Below are 10,245 nucleotides of genomic sequence, written 5' to 3'. Positions count from 1 at the left end.
AAGCTTATAGGTAAGGCAAGGTAAATATAAGTGGAGCTGGAGCAAGCGACTAGCATATATGGTGGCTATCCTGTTCGCAAAAGAGAGCGAGAAGAGGAGGCAAAGCGTGAGCGAGAAACTAGAGGATAACCTGCGCAAGCATTACTCCAACACCGTGTCCACTTCCCGGACTCCGCCGAGAAGGGGCCATCACGATAACTCACACCGTTGATTCATTTTAATTAAGTTAAGGTTCAAGTTATCTACAACCGGACATTAACAAATTCCCATCTGCCCATAACCGCGGTCACGGCTTTCGAAAGTTCAAATCCCTGCAGGGAGTCCCAACTTAGCCCATGACAAGCTCTCATGGTCAACGAAGGAATAGAGCTCCTCCCGAGACGTTCCGATCAGACTCGGTATCCCGGTTCTTCAAGACAACTCCGACAATGGTAAAACAAGTCCAGCAGCACCACCCGTTGTGCCGACAAATCCCGATAGGAGCTGCACATATCTTGTTGTCAGGGCACACCGGATAAGCTAAGCGTACGGGAGCCAACGTAACCCAAGTTGCCAAGGGACGGCCCCGCACGGTGCTCTAGGTTGGGCCAACGCTCAGAGGAGCACTGGCCCGGGGGTTTAAAATAAGATGACCCTTGAGTCCGCGAAACCCAAGGGAAAAGGCTAGGTGGAAAATGGTAAAACCAAGGTTGGGCATTGCTGGAGGATTTTTATTCAAGGCGGACTGTCAAGGGGTTCCCATTATAACCCAACCGCGTAAGGAACGCAAAATCCGGGAACATAACACCGATATGACGGAAACTAGGGCGGAAAGAGTGGAACAAAACACTAGGAGAGAGGCCGAGCCTTCCACCCTTTACCAAGTATATAGATGCATTGAGATAACAAGATAATATAATGATATCCCAACAAGTAAATAATGTTCCAACAAGGAACGGCCTCCAATCTTCACCTGCAACTAGCAACGCTATAAGAGGGGCTGAGCAAAGCGGTAACATAGCCAATCAACGGTTTGCTAGGACATGGTGGGTTAGAGGTTTGACATGGCAATTTGGGAGGCTTGAAAGCAAGTGGTAGGCATCGTAGCACTGGCATAGCAAAAGAGCGAGTATCTAGCAAAGCAAAGATAGTAGTGATTTCGAGGGTATGATCATCTTGCCTGCAAAGTTGTCAGAGTTGACTGGATCCTCGAAAGTAAACTCAACGGGCTCCTCGTTAGCAAACTCGTCTCCCGGATCTACCCAAACAAGACAAACAAGCAAATGGAACACAATCAACCACATGCAAGGATCAAACAATATGATGCAAGGATGGTTTGCTATGCAGGATGCGATGCGGGATGCATATGCAAGATTTGACAAGGGATGCATGAACCTGGCCTCAACTTGGGAATCCAAGTGTGCCACTGGAAAGATGAGATGAAATCGCTTGAAAACGATATAAAGAACGCCGGAATCGGAGTTACGGTTTGGAAATGGCAAGCGATTCAAATATGACACCGGTCTGCGATTACAGCAAGTAGCCATCTAAATGCAATGAGATGAACATGCTACAGCATACAAGCATGGCATCAAAATACATGGCAGGGATGAATTCAAGATGCTTAACAAAAGTCTAGCACTGAGCTACGGCCAATTCATCCATTAACAGGTTCAAACAAGCATGGCAAAAATGCATATGGTAAACAGATTTCAGACTTAGTGAAATTAACACTTGTCTGGAATTTCAGATCAGATAGCACTCTTTGGAGCAATAAAACTACATGCTACATGACCTGAACATGGCAAAATAAAGCATGGCATGGAGCTACTCAAAGAGCTGAACAAAAGTCCCTTAGTGACCTTGAGCCAAAAGGGATCAGAAAATACAATTGCAAGCATGTGAACATGGCAAAAACATAATCAGTTCTCAGATTTAGTGAAAACTAGAACATGCTGAAAACAGATATCAAGTAGGCATGTTTACGAGCTCGATGCGCTCACTACGGAGCAAGTCATGGCAAACTAAGCATACACCCATCAAGAATACACAAAATGCAAGCTAGACATGGGAAGAACAATAACATAGCATGCACAGATCAACTACAACATCCTCGGCAAAATCGCTAACAAGTAGAGAATCTGCCCAGATTCACGAAGTAGCAAAAGTAGAGCTTGATTGACTCAAGCTAGGGTGCTCCATAAATGCAAACAAAGACATGGATGGATAGAGCACTAAAAGATTAACAAAACATCCTTACTGATCATCCTCAAAAGAGGCACGGATCACTAGGAAACAACATGAACATATGGCATCATGAGAAAAACAGATCAAGGACTTAGTGGAATGCTAAGTCCCTAAAATCAGCATTACCAAGTGCCTCACTTTGCAAGCTTGTGCTAGTCACCACACACATCACAAAAATATATGGGTTGCACCCCTGGAAAGATGGCAAAACCCTTAACAAAACATATGTAGAGCTCAGGGGCATATCATGCACACAATAATCATGGCAAAAATGACAAATATCTAAATGGAACAGCAGATCTGACAATTATCTCAAGTAGCCCTCTTCTAACAGCATTTCGGGTATCAAGATGAACTCAAACGAAAATGATGCAATGGAATGAAATGATGTGCTCTCTGAGACGAACAATTTGATATACTCTATGCCCAAAACGGAGCTACGGATGCAAAGTTATAGCACAATGAATAGGGCAACATGAACTAGGGTTTCGGGAGAAAGTCAACCCGAGTTTGGATCTAGATCTGAGATCTGCACGGTTCCCGATGCGGCTCGCCGGAGTACTGTTCACCGGCGGGGAGGAAGCTCGCCGGAGCACGACGGGGAGGCGGGGGCCGGTGTGGGCGTGGCCGGCGACGAGGCTGGGGAGACGCGGCGGCGGCAGTGCGGCTCTGGTGGCGGAACTCACCGTACGGGAGGCCGGCGCGGCGGCGCGGCGATCCGGCGTCGAAGGAGCCTGCCGGCTCGGGCGGGCGCGGGCGGCGCGGAGGGCAACGGGCCCGGGGGCCGGACGCGGGCTCTCCGGGCCGCGGCGGGTGGCGGCGGCGAGGCGACACGTGTCGCGCAGCTAGTGGACCGGGGCGGCGGCGCGAAGTGTCCGGCCAAATACGGACATGTCCGGCGCGGCGCGAGGCAATTTTTAGGGTTTCGGGGGAAGGAGAAGGAGATTTTCGGGGGTGTCTTTAAATAGGCATAGAGGGAGCTAGGAGAGTCCAAATGAGGTGCGGTTTTCGGCCACGCGATCGTGATCGAACGCTCTAGATGATGGAGTGGGTTTTGGGCCAACTTGGAGGGGTGCTGGGCTGCAACACACACGAGGCCTTTTCGGTCCCTCGGTTAACCGTTGGAGTATCAAACGAAGTCCAAATGGCACGAAACTTGACAGGCGGTCTACCGGTAGTAAACCAAGGCCGCTTGACAAGTCTCGGTCCAATCCGGAAATGTTTAATCCCCACACACGAAATAAAGGTAGAAATGACCACCGGAGGAGAACGAAGCGCCGGAATGCAAAACGGACAATGGGGAAAATGCTCGAATGCATGAGATGAACACATATGCAAATGCAATGCACATGATGACATGATATGAGATGAATGACAACGACAACAACACATGGAGACAAAAACCCGAACCCGAGAAAATAAAATAACTTAACACCGGAAACGGCAAGAGTTGGAATACATATTGGGAAAGTCATATCCGGGGTGTTACATTTGGCCACAAGTGCTCTTGAAGCTGCATGGTGGCCACATTCGCCTTGATGGATGTATTTGAGGATTGCTTGGCCTTGCACCAGCTCGACGCAGCGCTGGTAGACACCGGTGACACTGTGCCTCACAAGTTCTCTGTTGACTATGGTGTATGCTGCTGCCCGGCGTTGCACTTGCTGGGTCGAGATCTCATTAGTCTGCAGCTCTTTGTTTACCAGGAAGTTGAGGATGGGCTGGGCCCATGAAGGTGCTGCGATTTCTTCGACTGCCAGGACTGCGACTTCGACGAGGGTGGTTGGGCCGGGAGGCGGCAGGTTGGAGTCGGCTGCCGCTTGCTGGGTCGATGAAGTCCCCGGGCCGACTGCTGCAGTCCCCGGGCCGGGCTCTGAAGTCTCCGGGCTGGCCGCTTCAGTCCCCGGGCCGGGTTTTGAAGTCTCCAGGCCGAGTGCGACTGCCGCGGCCCCTGGGCTGCCTGCCGGAATTCCCGTGCCGGCTGCTGGAGCTCTCAAGTCGGATCCGACTGCTTCAGGAGGAGCCATCATGAAGATAGAATCCGACTCTGGCGATGGCTTGACAGACGGCTTGAAGAGGCGTTGTAGGGCGACGCTGGTCGGTATTGCTTGACGGGTGGAGCCGATTCGTGCCAAGCCGTCTGCTTGCTCAATGTCGTTTCTTGGCACATGGAGAAACTCGCACCCTTCAAAATATCCACTGAGTTGCTGTAAGAGGAAGCGATAGCTCGCCATGTTTGCATCCTTGGCGTCCCAGTCGCCTGACGACTGCTGGACCACCAAGTCAGAGTCACCATAGCACAGGATCCGGCGAATGCCGAGCTCTTTGGCAAGCCGGAGCCCGTGAATGAGTGCCTCATATTCAGCGATGTTTTTGGAGGCGGCAAAATGAATTTGCAACACATATCTGAGCCTGTCGCCTTTGGGAGAGGTGAGGACGATGCCGGCTCCCAAACCGGTGTGCATCTTGGAACCATCAAAGTGTATCCGCCAATGGGTGGAGTCCGGCGCCGGCGGCAGGTACTGGGTTTCGGCCTAGTCGACAAGGAAGTCGGCCAGCGCCTGTGACTTGATGGCGGTGCGAGGCTGGTAGTAGATGGTGCAAGGGGCCAGATCTATGGCCCATTTGGCCACTCGGCCGGAGGCATCTTGGCTTCCAATGATCTTGGCAAGCGGAGCAGTGCAAATGACAGTGATTGGGTGCTCTTGAAAGTACGACTTCAATTTCTTGGCGGCAAAGTGCACGCCGTAGCACATCTTCTGATAGTGGGGGTAGTTTTGCTTGGAGGCTGACAGCACTTCACTTAGGTAATACACCGGTCTCTGGACTGGTAGCGCCTTTCCTTCCTCCTTGCGTTCTACCACTATGACTATGCTGACCACTCGGCTGGTGGCGGCGATGTAGAGGAGCATGGGCTCCTTAGGAGTCAGAGCCGCCAGGACAGGCGGAGTAGTCAACATCTTCTTGAGCTGGAGAAAAGCTTCATCCGCCTTGTCGTTCCACTCGAAAAAGTGGTCTTCTTCATGAGATGGTACAGGGGAAGAGCCTTCTCTCCCAGCCGACTGATGAAATGGCTGATGGACGCCAAACAGCCAGTGAACTTCTGCACATCCAGCAGTCGGGTGGGTACTTCCATCCTCTCGATGGCCTTGATCTTCACAGGGTTGCTTGCTATGCCGCGCTCTGAGACCAGGAATCCAAGAAGCTGGCCGGCTGGTACTCCGAAGATGCATTTCTCTGGGTTGAGCTTGATTTGAAACCGGCGTAGGTTCTCAAAGGTCTCTTTGAGGTCTTCTAGCAGCGTTCCTCGCTTCTCCGTCTTCACCATGACATCGTCCACGTAGACATGGGCATTTCTGCCGAGTTGTTTGAGGAGGCACTTCTGCATGCAACGTTGAAAGGTGGTGCCGGCATTCCTCAAGCCGAACGTCATGGTCAAGTAGCAGAAGGCTCCACATGGTGTGATGAAGGCGGTCTTCAGTCTGTCGGCCGGGTTCAGCTTGATCTGGTGATACCCTGAATATGCATCCAAGAAACTCAACAACTCGCATCTGGCTATGGAGTCTATCACTTGGTCGATTCTTGGCAAAGCAAACGGGTCCTTGGGGCAGGCTTTGTTGAGGCTGGTGTAATCAATACACATGCGCCACTGCTTGCTTTTCTTCAACACAAGGACTGGGTTGGCCAACCACTCTGGAAAGAACACTTCCATGATGAAGCCGACTGCCAGCAGCTGGGCTATGTCTTCTCCAACGACTCTTCTCTTCTCTTCCGACAGGCGGCGCAAGGGCTGCCTGACTGGCTTGGCATCAGACCGGACATGTAACTTGTGCTCGGCGAAATTCGTCAGAACACCCGGCATGTCTTTAGGTGACCATGCAAAGATGTCCCGATTCTCACAGAGGAAATCGACGAGCTCGCCTTCCTATTTGCTGTCAAGGTTTGCACCTATGACAGCGTACCTCTCCGGGTGCTCCGGGTCCAAGGGTATCTTCTTTGTCTCTTTGGCCGGCTTGAACAAACCCTCGACTTTCGACTCCTTGGGGTTGGGTGACATCTCCGGCTGCTTGCCTACCATTGCCACAACTCGGTCAAGGAGCCGCTTCTCGGCCGTGATCACGAGGGACTCGACCAGCCGACTGCTATCTGCCGCATCTTCATCTTGAGGTAAGCGTAGTGGGGGACCGCCATGAAATTGGCCAGTGCAGGCCGGCCAAGTAGTGCATGGTATGGGCTCTCGAGGTCCACCACCTCAAACCAGACTGGCTCTCGTCGGAAGTGATCCTTGTCTCCAAAGAGGACGTCTATCTGGATCTTGCCGACTGGTGAGCAGGAAAGGCCAGGAACTATGCCATGGAATATAGTCTGATTGAGCTGAAGCTGCCTTTGTTTGGTTCCTAACTTCTCCATGGTATCTTTGTACAGAATGTTGATGCTGCTGCCGCCATCTATCAGAACTCAGGAAAATCGAGCAGCTCGCCTATCAGTGGCAAAGGTGGCATCCAGGACCAGGGCATAGGAGCCGGGGTTGGGCATTACTTCCGGGTGGTCAGCTCTGCTCCAGCTGATGGGCTTCTCGGACCAATGCATGAACTCGGGGGTCTCCGTTGCCACTGCATTCACCTCTTGCCGACGTTGTTGTCTGCTGTGCTTATCGTCGGCCACGCTGGTGAACACGACATAAGCTCCATGCTCTTCAGGGTACTCGTCTTGTAGGGCTCCGACTGGTCAAACCGCCGGCTGCTGGGGGGAGGAGGAGGCTGCTGCCCAGCAGGCGGAGGAGGCAGAAGGCCATCTCCCTTGGCGATCCCGATGAGCCAATGGCACTTCCGAGTGGTGTGGTTGGACGGCTTCGCACCACTGTGGAACTTGCAGGGTGCGTCAAGAGTCTGCTCATACGAAAAAGCAGGCAGCCAATTGGACTTGCCGCCCTTCGGGCGCTTGGATGGAGGCTGCCCTTCCGGCTGCTGGTCATCGACTGTCGCCACCTGCCGACTTGTGGAAGCCGGCTGCATGGCCTTGCGCTTGTTGTCGCTTGGTTGTTGGTGCCGACTGGCATCGCCAGCCGGGGTCCGGGGAGCCTGAGGGGCCACTTTGCCAGATGCATCAACTTGGATTTTTGCCTTCATGGAGGAGTCGGCCGTGGCATATTTATCGTCTATTATTAGAAGCTTGTCGAGGGTCGCCGGCTCATCGCAGAGGAGTCAGTGCTTGAGGAGGGTGCCCTCTCGGCACCCAGCGGTGAAGTACTCAATAGCCTGCACCTCGTGCCCTCCTTCGCAAGAGTTGCGGAGCTCGGCCCAGCGCGTGAGGTAGTCATGAGTCGACTCGTTGGGGCCTTGCACGCACAAGGAGAGCTGGCGAGGTTTGGGCGGCCGCTTGTACGTGCTGGTGAAGTTGCAGATGAAGTCTTCGGTGAAGTCAACCCAGCTGTTGATGCTGCTTGGCTTCAGACTGTTCAGCCATGTCCGGGCTCTGCCCTGGAGCATGAGCGGAACGTACTTCACAGCAACGCGCTTGTTGCCATTTGCTATGCTGACGGCTGTGGAGTAGTCGACCAGCCAGTCCTCCGGCTTCACGGGGACGGTGTATTTGGGCGTGTCTCTTGGGAGCGTGAACCCTTTGGGGAAGGGCTCGTCCCGAATGCGGGGGCTGAAACAGGGCAGACCCAACTCATCTTCCTCTTCTAGCACCAGGGACCGGTGGAGACGGTCGATCCGGTGGCGAGCATCGTTCTCTCCGACTCCCTCTCGGCGGCCAAGGCGGTCGCCGAGTGTCGGGTGATCAACAGGCGGCGGGGAGACGCGTCTTTCCCTGCGAGGGGGAGGAGGCAGACAGTCATCCCATCGTTCCACTGCTCTTCGGTGGCCGTCTTGGTCGCGCTCAATGGTGATGCGAGTCCGGCTGCGGCAACCGGAGGACGCCACCAGTCGGCGTCCGAGATGTCGCGCCTTGATCTCGGCGGGGAGGCGGATCGTCAATTTGCCGGTGGGGCGCCTCAGTGCGGCAACCGGCCTCGTGCTGCTCGGCAGCTGCGTCGAGGAGCCGCTGGACGCGCTCCTCCATCTGGCGACGTTCTTCACCCTAGAACTTGTCCAGCTCTTCTGCTGTCACCTGGGCAGCTCAGATATTTTCCGCGGGCGTGGCGTAGACGGGGCGATCTGCCCCGAACAGGTTGGCGATGGCCATGCCGCGCTGCTGGACCGTGCCAAGGCGGCTGGGCCCAGCTGGAGCCGGCGTGCCGCCCACAACGCGGTCCATCTCGCGCTGGTTGGCTTCCGACATGCGTCTCATGCTAGCCAACTTCTTGGCGCCCTCGACGAGCTAGATGCAGCGTGCTTCCAGCATTTCGGCGTCGGCGTCTTCTCGGATGGGTGCCGTCAGGTCTTGGAGTGACGCATCGAGCGGGTCGTGAGCACCCCCCGGAGTGCTCGCTGTGGCCGATGACTAGCACCTCCGTGACAGCGCTTTCGCCACTCTCCACGTAAGGAGGCGGCTTGTCGTAGACCACCATGTTGGTGGGGAACGTGTCAAGCGACGCAATGTCGGAATCGACAAGCATCGGGTCGGTGGAGCCAACGGATTCCAAGTCCGCATCGGGCTCGCTGGCTACGTGGAGCTGGTCGAGGAGGCTGACGAGGCGGCTCTCAGGGCCATCAGTGCCTGCGTTAGACGTGGGCTCGTCAGAGAGGCTAATCTCGCCAACAAGATCGGTGAGGCAGCTCGCTGCGCAGGCGATCTCCGCACCGTGCAGCGCCTCGGCGCAGACGCCGTCCGGCGTGCCGGCCTGGCTGCGCTCGCCAGGAAGGAACTGGGTTCCTGTCCAGAACAGGTCTCCGGGAGACGGTACACCTCGCCCCACGGTGGGCGGCAAATGTCGGGGGTTGGGTGCGACATATGTCAATGGATGGCTTATCATGGTGGGAGCGAGTAGAACGTCGCCGGTGCCCGGAAGCGGGATGAGGCTTAGACATGAACACCGGCGTACTTTACCCAGGTTCGGGGCTCTCCTAGGAGATAACACCCCAAGTCCTGCTCTGTGGGGTCTCCGCATGATCACTAAGGCGCAAGTGAGTACAATGGTGGTCCTCGAGCGGTATGCTGGAGGTAGGAGAAGGCAAGGCTAGATCTCTCCTTCCTCTATTGGCTGGTCTAGTTCTAACATGTTGGGAACCCTTTGCATGGGTGCCCTGGGGGGTTTATATAGGCCTACCCCCAGGGGTACAATGGTAATCCGGCCGGGCGTAGGGCCCGGCCGTCAGTCTCTTCGTCCGCCGGCTTCTCCGCCGACTGCTGGGGCCCGCCGACTGGTAGGGTACGGGGCCGACAGGCCGCCCCTGCCACTCTTGGGTCTTGTCGGCTGCTGATCGCTGTACCTGTGACTCTAATGACGCATGCTTGCACTACAAAAAAATACACTTCCGTGATGATACATGTTTGTCACAGTAGGTCGCGTTTTATGTCATGCATGTACATCCATGACAAATTTATGACAGAATCAAGATAGTCATACCTGTGCTGTCGTAGAAGTGTTCCATGACATTGCCAAAATTATCATCACGGAAGTGTCCACTTCCATGATGATAAATCGCGCGTCATAGAAGTGCTTTCGTCAAGGGTGACCGACACGTGGCATCCACCGTAACGGAACACCGTTAAGCTATCGGGTCGGATTTTGGATCCGATAACCCGTTAACAGCCACGACCAATGCCGATTTTCCACGTGTAAAATTCTCATTGGCTGATGGATCCACGCGTCAGCTCCGCGTTGGCACAGGTGTCACTCATCCAACGGTCGAGATGGGCCTATGATATGTTGACACGTGGACCGGCCCAAAAGTGGCCCACAAAGATTAAATGGGCCGGCCCAACTGAAGGCCCATAAGATTTAGCAGACCATAATGGGCCGGCCCAGCTAAAGGCCCACAAAATTTAGCGGACCATAATGGGCCGGCCCAGCTAAAGGCCCACACGATTTTGCAGACCATAATGGGCCGGCCCAGCTAAAGGCCCACAAGA

This window comes from Triticum urartu, chromosome 7A (genome assembly GCF_056163025.1).
Source record: "Triticum urartu cultivar PI428250 chromosome 7A, HENAU_Tu73, whole genome shotgun sequence".
Taxonomy (NCBI): domain Eukaryota; kingdom Viridiplantae; phylum Streptophyta; class Magnoliopsida; order Poales; family Poaceae; genus Triticum; species Triticum urartu.
This window is presented reverse-complemented; position numbering follows the sequence as displayed.